General features: G+C 36.4%; 1 protein-coding gene across 6 annotated transcripts in view; it reads left to right on the forward strand.

The window, feature by feature from the left end:
• Window positions 1-14,395, forward strand: part of Sb (serine proteinase stubble) — a 147,371-nt gene that overhangs the window by 49,084 nt on the left and 83,892 nt on the right. Inside the window, exon 1 of one of the 6 annotated variants that reach the window (XM_089106616.1) lies at window positions 1,970-2,035. The exons of 1 other annotated variant lie outside the window; for it this stretch is intronic. The gene's annotated coding sequence lies outside the window, so the exon portion shown is untranslated. Of the gene's footprint in view, window positions 1-1,969; window positions 2,133-7,258; window positions 7,306-10,932; window positions 10,955-11,798; window positions 11,819-14,395 lie in introns of those variants that run through there. 4 more of the 6 variants (XM_089106613.1, XM_089106615.1, XM_089106617.1 and 1 more) reach the window with 4 other exon arrangements.

Here is a 14,395-nt window from a genome sequence, read left to right on the forward strand (position 1 = left end):
TGGGTCGATTTCACAGGAAAAGTGCAAAATGAGGTCAAGAGAAGAATTGGCATGGCAAACGCTGCTTTCAACAAACTTTAGCCATTATGAAAATCAAAGAAGTACTCGCTTGCACTAAAGCTGCGACTTCTTAATAGCAACGTTTTGTCCGTGCTATTGTATTCCAGTGAGTGCTGGAAACTAGATGTTGGGACAGAGAAAAGACTCACAGCTTTCGAAAATATATGCTTGAGACGCGTGCTGAATATTGGTTGGCGTCAAAGAGTTAACAACATTCAGGTCCCTAGAAGAACTGGCCAGCCGCTTATTACTGAAGTGATTAAGAAGAAGAGATGAAGCTATATAGGCCACGTCCTTCGGATAGAGGACTCAAGAATCCCGAACCACGTTCAGCAATGGCAGTCGCGTGGGCGTCGACAGAGGGGAAGACCGAGAAACACGCTCAGATGCACGTACGATCGTGATCTACGCAGTGCTCAAACATCACTACAACCCCAGTGTTACACAGAGTTGCACAGATAGCCTCATAAGATAAATCTATTTGCCATGGTATCGTTTGGCAACCACATGCCATCAATAACGTAAAGACTAGATAGGCTAGAGGACAACTTGTCGAAACTGGAGGTTCTTGTAGATGAGGTTTGTAAGAGATGTCCTGCAGGCACTTCTCATAACTTGAAACGCTAACAGGAAACATATGTGTACAAATGTCACAGGTACAAATGTGTAAACATAATACTACTATTTTTTGACATTACTTTAAACACTAAAAACAAATAAGTTTTAGGAGTGTTGGCTGATTTTAAAGCTAATTATCGTTCACAGAAGGTGCGAAGACGTAAAAAAAAAACTTTAAAACCCATTCAAAGTCAAACCATTATTTTTTAGGTTAAAATTCAGGGGTTTAAATTCAATTTGTGGACATTTCCGAGATTCAGATTTTTGCAGACTTTAAGTGTGTTATTTTCCAAACTTTTCTGATGATTTTGCCGTAAAAATCATTTGTGTTGCCATTTGTTCCAGTTTTACCATTTTTTTTTTAACGTGGAGTGACTAGCGTGGAGATTATGCATTAGCGTCTCCAAGAAATCAAGGAAGTAGAAGAAGAAAGAAGAACTGGAATTGCGCGGAGGTTATGCAATAACGTCTCCAATAAATCAAACAAGGAAAACCTCTTCTTCTTCTACTTGTTTGGTAATTTGGAGACACTAACGTGCGGGAGCTAAGATCAAACTCCGGGTCCAGTACTACCAAGCAAAGATCAATCCCTGTCTTTCACCACAGGGTGAAAGAAGACCTTCTTTTTCTTCTTTTTTGATCATTTGGAAACGTTGATGCATAATCTCCCTGTAATCCCTATTAAACATCATTCGGCTGCTTAGCCATTTTTCTTTGTGGCTGGCTACAAGAGGTGTAGCTAAATAATTAGGCTGGATCTGGCTTAATCTTAAAATGTAAAAAAATTAATTTTGGAAAGGGTCATATCCAGGATCATGTTCAAGTAGGGGGAGGTGGTACAAAAAGTTCCATTTACTGCAACAGATTAATGATTATCAAGGTTTGTGTGAAGAAGTTTGTTTACATGTAGTTTGTTACTTTTTCTGTGTCGAGAAAGATGTCAGGGGGAGGGGAAGGTCAAAATCAAGTACCCCTCTGAATACGACCATGTCTTTGGCTTAGGCTCTAGCCAAGATCTGGAGCTTAGCTAAATCTCATAAAGAATGTCGCATTCAGCCAATTGCCAATATGAGCGCTCGACGAAGCCTTATACTCAACGTGAATTCCTTCTTTATTCGCTGCTAAAATTTTAGAGTTAATTTGAAAATAGTACAGTTTCAATTCGATTAAACTAAATTGTTCTCCTAATTAATCATACAAGAACAAGGGAGGCTTTTGAACGCGATTGCAAGGACATACCCGACCCAAATGGGTAGTCAGATACCAAGACGCTGCATTACCAAATGGTATCTAAAACCCTTAGTTCAAAGAATACTCTCTCTTTCGCTAAACAGAGTGAAGAAAAATCAAGTTTAAGGTGATTTGTTCACAATGAGAGTTATTGTTTAAGCTTTTAAGTGTTAATGTAGATCAACTTGGATTTTGTGCAGAATATGTTCAATTTGTAATATAGGGTAAGTTCCCTCACCGATGATAATTTAAATAGAACTAGAAACGAAAATGAAGATTTTTTTTAATCAAAGAAAAAGACACAAATTTGGGTGGGTCGTCCTGTGTGCACCAAAAAGAAGACCTTGAGAAAAGAAAAAGCTTAAAAACTACCAAAGCATGTCCTGGGAAGGTATTTTGAAGCACCTACTTCCACTGCTTCTCCCTATAGAGGGTCCTGAAATTTGCCTATATGACAGGTCAATTGAAATTTTTACAAAACAACATTTTGCCTTAGTTTTCAGTTATTAGTTTCTTTTTATCTGGCTTTAGTTCTGAAAATGCAATATCCTGTTATTTGAGAAGAATTTTAAGCCATATCAATTTTTTTTCAAAATTTAGGAAATGTATTTGCATATCTTTAAAACCTTATAAATTGAGATTGACCAAAGTTGTGAAGCTGAAAACAAGTTTGTTGAATTTCATTTAAGCCGCAGATCTCTTCTGCAAGGTTTCGCTTTTATATTACAGAGATTTTTCGAGGTCATCAAAGGTCAAAAACCTCTAGAGAGAGAAGGAGAAGAGGTTGGTATTTTAAAATACCTTCCCGGGGCATACTTTAGCCTGTAAACCTATCCCTGAAAGTTTTATTTTTCTAACCCAACCCCTTTCCAAGATAGCCAAAAGGAGCTAAATTAGAAATTTACCTCAATCAAACTTGACTCTAAGAAATAAAAACCCTTGTAAGGTTTTTATTGTTTACAAAAAACAAGTTGTGGTTTCTTTACTCTTCAGTCGAAAAAATGAAATAAACTGAGAACTGTCTTATTGTATTCCCATAAAAATTACAAAAAATATTAGCCCCCAACGAAGAGCAGAGTTCGTAAAGTTGGGTATGAAAGTTCTTAAACCGAACCCCATGGTAAAAAAACAAAGAGAGGTAAAACTCAATGAAAGACTAGAAACGAGTTGGGTATATTAATAGCAGAACATATCATAAACAAGATTTATGGTATGGGGTCTCTATTTTGTTTTATCATTATGGTAATAGCATGTAATGTAAAGGTAAAGAATACGGCATTGGACTTTACAGTCATTACTGGCGGTGCTGATCTCTGTTTCTTGGCTCTTCATCCAGGAAGTGCAATGGGGGGGTTGGGGGCCAACCATCCTTTGCTTTCGCCCACCCTTCCTGTTTACCTTCCCCAGATTTCTCCGGGTACCTTCACCAGATTTCTCCAGGTACCCATTTAAAGCTGGGTCGACTCTGGCTGAGCTTACAGAGTCACGCCACTGACCCCCGTCCCAAACCCAAATAATTGAGTACAGTAGGATTCGAACCCTCGTCCTCTCGGACAAAGGATCGTAAATCCAGCGCACCAATCCACTTGGCTAGGATATAGCAATTTATATTCTACCCAGAGTTCCAAATAGCCATACCCTTTTACGTTAGACTTCTATGGTCTTTGTAAATTAACCACAACATTCAATGATATTATGGAATTTCTAATTGGGATATTCATTGTCAAAATAGATCAACTTCTCTATTATTTGCTGTACGTTTCAACACGAATTTATTCTTTCAACACTTATCTCTCTTATCTTCAAATGTTTGATTAAGGTCTCTTATAGAACGGAATTTAGATAGGAAAAAAAAAAACTGAGTCTACCATCCGATTCTTGGTCCCATAATCTTTCCAAACATAAAACCGTCACTTTGGCAATTTCCACCCAGCCTACTAATGGGACTGATTTTTTTTTTTTTTTTTTTTTTTTCAAACTGGCTTTGTTTGGCAATACAAACCAATTTTTGATGATAAGAATAAGTGGAAGATCTGATGATATTTTATTTTGTCTATCTGATTTCTGTCCTATAAGCAACTTAACCATATTTTCCTGTCTATCACAAATTGATCGACGTAGGATCAAAGACTTGTTAGTCGCGAGTTTTTATAATTGGGATTAGTGTTTTTTTGCTGGTTCGTGGACGAATGCCCAGAGAAATTTCAGAAAGTCGCAAGTTCAGTAATCGTGCACCTTCACGTCCAGTTTGAGGGAAATCAATAACAACGAAAGCTTAGTAGTATTCAGTTCCCCATTCAGCACTGTATCCAACATAGGGGTAACTAATATGGCTATTTTGTCCGAGTGCCCCCGCCCCACTAATTGGACCATATGCACAAAACTTCATTTTTTTGCATTATGAATCAACCGTTGATGAGAAATAAGTCCAAACAATAATGCTAACCAACAAAATAGCAAAGTTTTGCTTACAAGTTGAAAAAAAAGCCATCAGGTAAAGGCTTCTCCAACAGGATATCCAAACGAAAATTGAATTGGTGACCACTCCCTCTCCTCCAATGAGCGCTCTAGCTAGAATGAAAAAAGGAATTCTAAACTGAATTAAAATTAATCCAAGTAGAAGCTCTTCGAATAGAGGGAAGAAATTAAACTAAGCTTATCAATCCCTAAACCTTTTAATAAAATTGGTCTAAGTTAAGCTTAAGGTGTATATGCGTCCACAAAAAAAGTTATTATATTTGACGAAAAATATGAATGCATCAAATACTATTAATCTAGGTTTTAATATTTATGCATGTCTGAGAAAACAGAACCTGCTTAAAAGTCATCTGAAAAGTAGATTATATTCCGGAAAGGAATGTAAATTTAGGAATATTTCGTCGTTTTACGCATTTCCAAATTCAGCCAAACAGATATGATCAATGTTCGTGTTAAACCATGTCTTTGAAAAATGTCCATACTGATAATTTTTTTCTTCCGTGTTGGACGGTACTTATTTAGAATCTGGTAAGCACGCGAGAAGTGAATTTTTGTTAATGTTAATGAAATAAAATAGGATGAGAATATAATAGTTTAGAAACAAATTTGGGCTATATATTTGCACATTAGGGGTGTGGAGTGGGGGTAAAGCATAGCATACATTAAATAACCTAACCTAAGTACCTTTTTTTGCCCCTTCAACCCGAAAAAACTAAAGTTTAAATCTTTGTCACGGAGTGAGCAATGTCTGACTAGGCAGCGAAAACCTGTTTTTCATATAGCATCTCTGAGATTTTGATTTATGTGTGTAATAAAAACAGGCTAACGATCCTCCAGAGCCATTGCTGGCTCACAGGGTGTCGAATCGACGTTTCAGTTAAGGTACTGGGTCCTTTTGACAGGGACAGTTAGCAAGCCTGTCGTCCAAACTCTAATGGGTCACCGTTAACTGCTAGCCAATCAGTAACATTCAGCTCTAAAAACAATTGTTTTTAGTCGTAATACTGTCGTGAGTCGTAATCTCAGTGCCGTTTGATTTTTTTGGAAAGGGGGTGGGATAAGGAGAGACACACCAATGAGCAAAAATTAACGGTTCAGGGTTGGATTGAGGATTGAGTCTAAACTTCCCGGAAAAATTTGGTTTTTTGGAAGGGTTAAGGTCAAGAGCGTATTAAGGATTCAATTGGGGGGGGGGATATACTGTGCACGTAGCTGGAACGTGCGTAGCATTCTTTTAGGAGGGAGGGATAATAAAAGCCTAAATATCTTTGTATTATTTGAATAAGAAATGTCCATACATTCTGGAAAATGTACGATTTAGTGGATAGAGCCGAACCCCTACACCTCCCCTGTGTACGTCCCTGAGCTGTGGCATACTCAGTTATTATTTGTGCCATGCTAATCCCTCTTGACATCAGAACGTCATTTGCTTCTGGCGCTCTTCTCGTTATCTATAAATGGTGGGGAAAAACCTATTCATCTATTTAATTTTCTTTTACAATCGGAGAATTTAAGGCCAATGCACACATTTTATCTTGCAGTTCTTGAGTGAAATTGTTCCCCACTATGACCTCTTTGAGATACATTTTGTTTAATCTGGGGAAAGTTAAGTTAAATCTAGGGTGGCTTGTGTTCATTACATTAAATGTTTGACTCTAATAATAATTGATAGCCCGCATGTTGGGACCACCTCTAGATTTTGGGGCCTAGACCTTGCGAATGAGCCCTTTTCCAATATTCTACGACCACTGGTTCGAAACGATCAATCCTGGGAAAAAGGAAACAACAGTGCTTCACAGACAATAAAATTGATTTTAGTTATTGTTCAAGGTGTGGATGTAATTCTCCTCTGAAGGGTTTTTTTACTATGACCATCTTAACGGTGCACTTTTCATTTCAATTCGACGCCATTTTCGAGGATCTTTTGATTTTTTTCAGGATCTTTTCAGGATTTTTTCGAGGATCTTTTGTTTAATCTGGGGAAAGTTAAGTTAAATCTAGGGTGGCTTGTGTTCATTACATTAAATGTTTGACTCTAATAATAATTGATAGCCCGCATGTTGGGACCACCTCTAGATTTTGGGGCCTAGACCTTGCGAATGAGCCCTTTTCCAATATTCTACGGCCACTGGTTCGAAACGATCAATCCTGGGAAAAAGGAAACAACAGTGCTTCACAGACAGATAAAATTGATTTTAGTTATTGTTCAAGGTGTGGATGTAATTCTCCTCTGAAGGGTTTTTGACTATGACCATCTTAACGGTGCACTTTTCATTTCGCTTCGACGCCATTTTCGAGGGGTATCAGGATCTTTTTCAGAACTCCCATAAATTTGTTTTCGTAATAAATTTTCACTTTTAAGATTAAGCAGAATAGCAGTTACCATTCCTGAATCTCCTTCAAATGACACTTTTTTTCAAAAGACAGTTTGTTTTCAAAACACGTCTCAAAACTTTTGGTTACTATGGGCCAAGGTTTGCTCTGTACTAGGTTGCAGCTTTCGCTGCAACCATAGCCTTACCTAGGGATGGTGGTGCCCGCTGAGAAGTTAATTACCAAGCCACCTCCCGACTCAAATATTAACCAAAAAATCGAATCAAAGGGAAAAATTTGCCCAGACCCCCCCCCCTCCAGCAATAGTATCTTGGGCAAATTGCCCCAGTTTCCTTCCCCCCTTTCAATGGCTATGACTGCAACTATAGCTTGTCTATTCCTATTGGTTCTGAAAATATGACATTGCAGTATGATAGACTAGATATTGAGGGGTGGGAAATTCCGGTTCGTAAGTAACCTTGACTTTGAAAAGAATACAACTATAGGCAATCCCAATGTTTCATTCAAGTTATGATAGTAAAAGTGGCTGAGACGATTTGCCAAGTTTTTTTCTATTCGAGATCTTTTTCTGTTTTTTAGTCCGCGGTAATCGAATTAACTTTTCAATTTTTTAGTTTGTTTTGTTAGAATTTAGGCTAGTTTTCTTCTTTACTTAAACGCTCACTGAGAGCACCTTCTGATACGTTGTATTGTGACACGTTACTGAAGTTTTTACTCGTCCCTTGGACAATTCTTCTAGGACTCTCTTGTAGAGTCCCTAGCGGCCCCTTAAGCTATACTAGGGTCGAGTTGCTGCTTACTCTTTCCCACCTGGGGTATATCTTGGATTGTCTCTTGGTTGGCACGCAATCTTCATGCTACTTTGCGTCACACATTGCACACGCCACCATGTGTACATGATTTTTGAAAGTGGGCATCCCCTCAAATATGGTGCACTGTACTCTGTTTATGTTTTTACATATACTAGAATCAGAGGAACTTTTAGGGGGGGCAAGAGGGGGAACATGCCCTGGGAGCAGAAATTTCAAAACTTCAAATACAAAATCTAACAGAGTACTGTTCTATTAGCTGTAATCCACGCAAGAAGTGAAGTTTGGTTAGTGCTAATGAAATAAAACAAAATAGGATGAATTAATAATAATTTAGAAGCAAATTGTACATTAGGCGGGTGGGGGTAAAGCATAGTATATATTAAATACATAAAATAACCTAACCAAACCTAGGTACCTTTTTCCCCCTAAACCCCAAAAAAACAAAAGTTTAAATATTGTAAACGCAGTGATAAATCACTGTTTGCAATCCTCAGCATAGGAAATCTTCGTTGAAAAAACCTGTTTGACTAGTTTCTTTAGCATCTTCGCTGTACAATGTATCGCGTGGATTACAGCTAATAGAACAGTACCTCTAACAGTTATAATCATTTTGTAATTTTTGAAATTTATTTTTTTCAAAAATAAATTAGAGGACGCAGTTAGCAGTAAGTATGTGCAAATTGAATCCAAAGTTTTCATTTTCCCCATATCTTCATCACCATTCCTTGAAAATAAAAGCAAGTAGACCAAATTTAATTAATTTCATTTTTTTGTGATCTTTCGTGTTCAAGTCTGTTCGTATTTTTTTTACCGTATGTCGAGATAATTAATAATTTTGCAGAGGCTAAAGTAGGAAAAACCAGATTTAAATAAATGGAAAATTTTGTCAATAAATGAAAAGGTACTTTTATGATATACCCCGATCATTTTGTAATTTTTCACCTAAGTAGAACCTGTTTCTCTGACACTCAATCCTAATGGAATATACCTAAGTATAATAAAAATATAATAATTTAGATACAAATTTGGGCTATATATTTGCACATTAGGGGGGGGGGAAGTATAGCGGGTTCGTATGCCTAATGTGTTAGGTACAATTATTATGCATATTAAGTAGTAAGAATTGTTTTATAACTTTACACTGTTCAAATAATTTACCCCTCCCCCTAATGTGCAAATATACAGCACAAGTTGTATATTTCTCATTTATTCTGTCACTTCTCTTTATCCGGTCTCACGCTAAGCTGAAAGAAACTAACGAAAAAAACCGGCTTTACAATGCGACAATGAATGAACAACTTGAGCGGTCTTGGGTAAGTAACAGTGAAAAGTCTGCTAAAATTTGGCTTGACAATTTTTGGGAGACAGGGGGGGGGCTAATTAAGATTTCACTCCGGGTGCAAGAGAGGCCAGAATCGCCGCAGACAAGAATTATTGAGGTAAATAACTGAGGAGTAAAAGTGTATTAGGAATAAGAAGAATAATGTGCGTTTTTTTAAATAAGCTTTTAATATTATATTTTGTCACCAGGGAGGGGTTATAATTTGAAATCATGCATACTTCGGTGCTTTGACGTTACATTATCGGCGAGTGTGGCCACTCACCTAAAATGGCGCTACCCATGCAGATAAATTTTTTTACCAAACGTTTAACTTCGTTAATTTTGATTTGACAGAAGCTTAAGAAATATAAAGGCCAATATAACAGCAGTATTGAGTAAGATCTTGCTGTAATAAGATCCAAATCAATTTCAGCGAGCCTTTGCAAAACCTGTTTTCTGTCAGTGGTGTCAACTTATAAAAATTATGAGGGGGGGGGTCAAAATATTCTTTTTCAAAGTCAAAGAGGGGGGGGGGTAATTTTTTCAATTCGTCAATAAAAATACCAAAAAAGGCATATTTCAACGAAGATACCAAAAAAACGGTATTTCTCAAAATCTGAGGGGGCACATGCTCTCCTGCTCCCCCTCCCAATTTACGCTACTGGTTTTATTTAATTTTTAAGTCTTATGCGCTTGAAATGGTTTTTTAGTTTCCTTGACTTCTTCAAAAAAGAAAAGGAGAATGAAGGCTGAGGCCTTGGACCCAAATTCTGAAATGATATGATTTTCATAAATTCTCCTTTTTGCTATTTTTTTCATATTTTTCCCTTTCTCCCTGGAATATTGGAGTTTTGACAGACCCCGAGGCAAAGCAGCCAGTAGATCAGACATAACAGTACACAAGAAATTATTAGAGAGGATTGAAATAAGCACGAAAACAATCGTATTGAATGACAAATATTGGAAGTTAAATGAGATGTGTAATCGTGATATTAGGGGGGGCCCATCCTACCTGAGAGAAGTAGACACGTGGTGGCAAGCTGCTATGTTTTTATGTCTTCAAGTAGCTTCATTTTCAACAGATTGGAACGTTATGCTGTACCTTAATCTCTTTATCTTTTCAACTTTAATTTCATGTTTTTTAGCTTCATTTTAAATATATTGTAATGTAATACTGTATCTTAATTTGTTTGTCATTTCAACTTACATTCTTTTTGTCTATATATATATATATATATATATATATATATATATATATATATATATATATTATATATATATATATATATATATATATATATATATATATATATATATATATATATATATATATATATATATATATATATATATATATATATATATATATATATATATATAATTTGATCGACAAAGAAGAGGGTAGGCTAATGAGGATCGGATGAAGTGCACACGGTGGCCACCACTGATATGGGTAATTAAAATCCACTCAGTATTTTGAAGTACTTTGGGGTAATTTTAGTTATATTTAAAAATTCGTAAATTAACATCGCAAGATACTACTATTGCAATTTCGTCGAATAATTCAATTACTTAAGGATAAGACATTGAGACTCGCCACTCACAACGGCCTAGGTGGCTCTTTTATGACGCACAATCACGCTTGACGTGATCGAATCAATCCGTTGATTGAGTCATATTTTGGTCCTTTTCATCAAGCGTTATGTCTAAATTGTCTTTTAACTATTATTTCTTTGAAAAGCCTCCATTGCTTTTCTTCTTGTAAATCCTCTTACGAACTTCAGTTGATAAATCATATGATCAATGACCTAACGTGCAAATTAAAAGATGTGTCATGCATCATACCTGTTATTGAAATGTTTACATATGTGAATGCTTGGTTGAATCTCGTACCGCTGTGATCTAAATCGATTATTGCACTTTCAAAAGGGATCATTGCATGAAATTAGTTTGTCTGCTTTTATTATTGCCCTTGAGTTAGAGCAGGTCGACAACCCTGTTGGGGTTCCCAGCCATATGTATATAGACAAATCTGATGAATACCATCCACATGTCAAACAATTTTCATGTGCTGTGATTCAAGGTTTATGAGTGTTTTATGGTAAATCGTTTTTATTTGTCATAGTCAACCTAGAGCGAAAATTTTCAACCTTGATTTTGCAAAACCCTTTAGACCTTTCTAACTTTAGGGTGTTGCATGACCGATGTGATACTACTTTTAATAGGCTGCTGCTTATCAGTTTTTTAACCCCCGAAACATTGCTTGGAAGTATCCAAACATGAGGATCCAATCACGATTTTCACAAGATAAAAGGGTTAAAGTGATTCCACATTGGCACACAAAAGGCAACTTTCTTTACAGAGTCTATATTTGGTACGCTCAAAATAAACCACTAGTCAGAAACAAGCATATTTTCAAAACTAATGAGAAATAGAGACCTTGTGTCAACCAATGTGACAAGCCTCTCAGCTCGGCTGTCGTAATCAAAAAAGAAACATATGTTATTTTGGCCAAAATGAGTTATATACAACCTGGATAAATTCAGCTCGGGAATCGATTGGCACAATCAGAAACTTTCTATCTATCTCTGCCGCTCGCCAAAATAATTTTCTTTTTTGACTCTCATGAAAATTTTTGGAAAATGGCAAATGTCTCTTTTTTTATTGACGCAGTCAAGCTACTGCGAAACAAATGTAACCTAGACATAAAACAGATGTAACCTGAAATATTGGTATACCTGACATATAGAAAACAGATATGTACGGATATTGCGGGAGGGGGGGGGTCTTTGAGCTCCAACCCACGAAATATCGAGATTTCGGTAGTTACTACATAGAAAACTTTAAATGTGCATAAATTTTTTTACATATGTTACCCTTACTTTATTACAGGATGGACAAACATTTTTAGAGGAGGGGTGTTAAAAACCCCTTAACCCCCATCCAGATACGGCCTGGCTTAAATGTAAGAAGTCTTTGCCTCTGCGTGTGTGTGTGTGGATTGTTACTGAGTGTTTTGTGCTCACGATTTGTAGCTGTACTAGTAAGGGACCCTTTAAATTAAGTTTAAAATACCTTTTAAATTAAATTCAGTTTTTTAATATTTTTTGTGCTTTCGGTACTTATGTAGAAACCGGTAAGTACGCAATAATTGTATTGCAAACAGATAGGAGAAACTAGTCAAGCAGGTTTTTCAACGACAGCATTGCACAGGGGCTTCTAACTCTGTTTACAATATTTAAACTTTAGTTTTTTGGGGTTGAAGGGGCAAAAAAAGGTACCTAGGTTAGGTTAAGTATTTCCTATATGCTGTGCTTTACCCCCGCCCTCCTAACGTGCAAATATATAGCCAAAATTGGTTCCTAAACTATTATATTCTTATCCTATTTTGTTTTATTTCATTAGCATTAACGAAACTTTACTTCTCGCGTAATTACCGGTTTCTACACAAGTACCGTACTTCCTTACCTTAAAAAAAATCAATTTTAGATTTTAGTCTTTTTAAATTTTATTTTATTTTAGATTTTTGTGATGCTTAGGCACAATGCTTTAAGCATGGACACAGAGCTAGTGGGGTTTAGAGCCCAAGTTTCCCCAAAATTTTAGCATTTTAAAGATTTTGTTATTTTCTTCATATAATACAGTTGTTCGATTTTTATTTTTGAAGATTTTGCCTCTCCTACGAAATAAATCCCTAAAAAATATTGGTATTTGCATGTAGGATTTTTTCTAAGAATTGAGACATAATTTATGTTGTAGAAAACAGTCCAGAAAACAACTGACGGTAAATCGGATTTATACAAGTTTTCTTGCACTCCTGATCTTTAATTTTTTTTTTGGGGGGGGGGAGGGGAAACGCATCCTATATCCCTGACTGTCTGCTCAAAAATAAACGCTTGTATGTTTTTTCAGCTGAAGATCTGAGCTATTCCGAGTCGTGTTTTGCGGGTTCCCCTCTAACTCCTTCTTCCTGAAAATGGCACTGTAATAAACTATTGGAAATACACTTGGCCTCATAAAAACCTGGCCTTAAATCAGGACTACATCAACAATTAGATTTGTTTTCTTTTCTTTCTTTTTTAATGAGCCATGTAACTAATTAATTAGCCGAAGCCTAATTTGGCTTACCGCAAAACTTCCGGATCGGAGTTCTGATATGTGATCCAAATTTTTTGAAAAATTTGACAGATTACAACTATTGATAGACTGGGCAAAAAATCCATCAAAAACCACAACAGCCTGTCCTTCCGACGTTCTAGTTCCAATATCCTATTGGAACTAGAGATCTACATTATGACCTATAAACTATTTTGCAGAATATGTCAAATATTCCTTCTGATGAGTAGCCTACCTTCTACAATAAGGAGGGCCCAATAGCGTTTTTTTTTTCGAGAAGAACCATCATGGGTGCGTGTTTTTTTTTCACCAGGGGTGATCGTTTCGAACCAATGCTCCTAGAATATTGGAGAGGGCTCATTTGAAAGGAAATAGAAAACTCTAATGCAATTTTAAGTAGCAAAGAGATTACGCCAGAACAAATTGGCGTTTTCGGCTGTTTTTTGGGGCCAGACAATAGTGTTGGACCAAAGAGCGGCAAAATGCTGTCGAGTGAAAATTCTCAGGCAGTCGGTCAGTTTAGAATTATCAAAACACCTGTTTAAAAAATGGGGGGGGAATATGTTTATTTCCCAGTTTCAGAGGCCATAACTCTAAGAGGTGATGAATTCGTTCCTAAAATGCACGTAGTTCATGCAAAATAAACGGTTAATACAGAAGACCATTTTAAAGCTTCATTTAACTGAGTTGATTCACCTGAGCAGCGTAGCCAATGCTTTGAAATAGAAAGTACCTTTCTTACGACTAAAGTTGTACCGCTAGATGATAATTTGTACCATCTGAACAGCTGGTTAAAAATTTTTTGTAACAAGAAGAAAATTTTTGATACGCTAAAACTTGAACATAAATCCGAGCCAGAAATTGGTATGTAAAACTAAAGTGTACTAAAAAAAATATGTTGTGCGAAATATTTTTAAATGTGCCGTAATGTGCCAGGACCTCTGAATTGTGCCAAAAACGGTACAATTGTACTATGTTGGCGACGTTGCACTTGAGACTTAATAAAATTGTTTACAGTGGTGTCTAATTGTGTATCAACTATTATGGAGGAGGCCTTTTATCTTTGTGCTGGTGGGGGTCAGATACTTATGCAGTAATTTTTTTGACAGTTGAGGGGTAAATTTTTGGGGGTGCCGATAATAATAAAAACTAATTTTATGTGACAATTTGAATATGAATTGCCCGAAAACTCAATACAATTTTAGAATTTTGGTGGGGGGGGGCTCCCCTGTACTAAGAAATATTTAAAGGGATTCAGTTTTTAGGGAGATCTTTCTTTAAGCTCTGTTATACATATATTAAAATGGAATGCAAAAAAAAACAGATCTGAGGTAGGGAGCGGTTGCCTGTCTCACGTTTAAAAGAGCCTCGAATCAAAGAGGTAGCACTAATAAACTGTAAGTAAAGAGCGACCCTTTTCACTGTA

Source organism: Artemia sp. Qi Xiang Cuo, chromosome 21 (assembly GCF_049724085.1).
Source record: "Artemia sp. Qi Xiang Cuo chromosome 21, ASM4972408v1, whole genome shotgun sequence".
Classification (NCBI taxonomy): domain Eukaryota; kingdom Metazoa; phylum Arthropoda; class Branchiopoda; order Anostraca; family Artemiidae; genus Artemia; species Artemia sp. Qi Xiang Cuo.